This window comes from Microtus ochrogaster, linkage group LG4, assembly GCF_000317375.1.
Source record: "Microtus ochrogaster isolate Prairie Vole_2 linkage group LG4, MicOch1.0, whole genome shotgun sequence".
NCBI classification, from domain to species: domain Eukaryota; kingdom Metazoa; phylum Chordata; class Mammalia; order Rodentia; family Cricetidae; genus Microtus; species Microtus ochrogaster.
In genome coordinates, this window is record NC_022030.1 from 681216 (window position 1) to 683995 (window position 2780).

Genomic DNA, 2780 nt, shown 5'->3' on the forward strand with positions numbered 1-2780 from the left:
AGGAAGCCATGGGTTCATCAGTGTTGGAGTGTTCACTTAGCATGTAGGAAGCCATGGGTTCAACAGTGTTGGACTGCTCACTTAGCATTTAGGAAGCATGGGTTCAGTATTAACTACCACAAAAACAATTGAACAACACCCTTACTTACGATTAAATTAAACTTACTTAAGATTCAAGGGTGCTAGAAAACAAACAAAAATTCCAGATGATCAATATAAAATTATTAAGAATGGTTCTTTGGTAAGATTATATATTTATGCATGACATTACTCATTCTGTCTACTGCTCTACCCCACCCCACCTCCTGATTTTGTTAATATATAGTGCCGTTTTTCTTTAAATGAGGCAATTTTTAAAAGGTCATTGCCTCAGAAGGTAGATGACAGTCAAAGGTCTGGATTTCAGGTTAGCTTCTCCAAGTGCTGCCTGGCCTTAGGCAGGACATCTCTACTCTATACACCAGGGTCCCCTCAACTGAATAATGAGAAGCTTGAGAACAAAATAGTCCCTTTTCCCAGCTATGACTACCTGCACTCCAAGATGGCTGTGAGGTAGGAGTCAATTCTACTGCAAACACTCCTCCGAGGATAAACATGGAGAATGTTGGCAGCAGTCGCCCCATTCTCTACTCTCAGATAGCCCCAGACTCCTCAGCCCCCCAGCTCACCAGGGTAAAGAATGTACTTGACGGCCTCTTCAGAATTCAGGAGCTGTTTAGAGCAGGTTTCAATTCCACCAAGCAGTTGACTATGTCCTCTGTTTCCCAGGTGACACAGTTACAGTTGCTTGGTGTTGCCAACAACACACACACACACACACACACACACACACACACACACACACACACACACACGGTGCAATGAAAGCCCTTGAAACCCAGCCCCTCCCAAGGCCCCTGCAAGCTGCTGCTCCCTGAGGCGTGAGAGCCTCTGAATGCTTCTTGCTGGAAGCCAAATGATTAAAAACCACCATGCATAAATTACCACTCCATGTAAAAGCCTTAAAATATAGTTTTTTAATGGTTTTACCGCAGGTCACAGAAGCAAAGACAGGAATAGCAAGCTGTGCTCTTTTATGTGGGGACGGGCACACATGAATACAGATATGACAGAAGATGAAAATGAGCAGGCAAGGGCAGGCTGCTCTTTCAGCAGTGACAGCGGCCCAGTGGGAAAGGCCCATCAGGGCACGATGCCTACTTCTGAGCCCTTTGGAACAAACACCCAGTGTGCTCCCACACTCTCCTTCTGAAGTGGAAGCAATTTGTCCATTCAGACTCTTGCCTTCAGTGATGTCCGGCATGGATCTGGAGAGGAGATTTTGCTCTTCCTCGGCAGAGGTCCTTGCCATTAGCCCATGAAAACCACACGAGTCTTTGCCCTGTAGTAAACACTTCCCCATCTAGCGAAGTTGCTACCAGACGGTCTCCTTTCAGTGACATCAAATCTCCACATGCATGCCTACTTTCCACATCACTGTATGAGACTTCCTGGCCATATTACAGTTAACCCCTTCATTAACATCAGGATATAAGATTCATATACCCTGAATCTTATAAGGTGACGCTCTGCACCTTAGTGAACTGGAACTATTCAGTTATGGAGCCAGGCATGACTCCTGTCATCCCAATACTTCCTTCTTCAAATAGTGAGTTTGAACCCAATCTGTGCTACATAGTCAGACTCTCCCTCAAAGGACAAATACATGAACAACGCACAGAGGCACACTGGGCTGAACGGAATGTGTAAGCAACCTCGTGCTTAAGTCTGTCGGTTTTTAATTCCAACACATCGCTGTTATTAATGAGAAACTTAATGACCGAAAATCTTCTGGGAAAGGGGGAACCTTCTCTCCTTCTGCATCTGAAATGCAAATGTTAATTAATTCAGTTTTTGTTATTTCCACCCCCAGTCGCCCGCTCTGACATCAGAAAAGGAGCACTTGGTGATTTGCCAAGGACAGTGGTGACAATAATACTAAGAGGTGCTTCTCATTTGGGCCTGTATTTTAAAAATGAGAACCTGAAATTTAGAGAAACAAGTCCCCTTGACTAGGACAGGCAGACTACGACCCAAGCCAAGGGGCCTCAGACCCACACCCCTCACCTCTGAGGGATAACAGGCTCTAACACAGTCCTCAGAAAGGACATCAAGCTATGATGGAGATCAGAGCCAAAATGACCCTAGAGGTCACCAGTCTGCTCATATGACAACTTTAGAGCTGGCTTTAGGGAGTGTACGGCAAACGCACTTCGGTTACCCATGTGTCCAAAGTACGCAACTGTTCTCATCTCTGACAGCAACTGTTTAAAGAGATGAAGGTAACAAATCAGATTGCATCAAATCCTCAGCATCCTTTCCTGCCTTGGCCTCAGAGTACAGCCCTGAGCCCCAAATCCATTGTGCAGTTGGCAGCAGAGAACTTGGGTAAGGCTCTCAGGAGCACCCAGGCGGTTCATATCCACGCCAAACCTCTTCATGCTGACTCCCAGAGAGAAAGTGGCATGACCAAGTGCCATGCATTAGGGAGAGATGGCATTAGGGCTGAGAAAACACATCACTCTTTGTCCTTATTGCCAGCGTCATAAAAATGGGCAATAAATACTCTTTTATTGGTTATTATTTTCCCTTTGTGAACTTTGACAACCCAGCCTGCTGAAGCTTGGGTGAGTCCAAAGAACAATTAGCCAAGGATACTGCTTTATTCTCCAACCCAGCCCCACCGACTTAGTACCATCTTTTTTAAAAAGAAAGAAGGAAGGAAGGAAGGAAGGAAGGAA

At 45.4% G+C, this 2780-nt stretch overlaps 1 protein-coding gene across 3 annotated transcripts in view; it reads right to left on the reverse strand.

The window, feature by feature from the left end:
• Arhgap18 (Rho GTPase activating protein 18) overlaps positions 1-2780 on the reverse strand; it is a 220621-nt gene that overhangs the window by 96261 nt on the left and 121580 nt on the right. Inside the window, exon 1 of one of the 3 annotated variants that reach the window (XM_013351448.2) lies at positions 669-694. The exons of the other annotated variants lie outside the window; for them this stretch is intronic. The gene's annotated coding sequence lies outside the window, so the exon portion shown is untranslated. Of the gene's footprint in view, positions 1-668; positions 695-2780 lie in introns of those variants that run through there. 3 annotated transcript variants of the gene reach the window in all.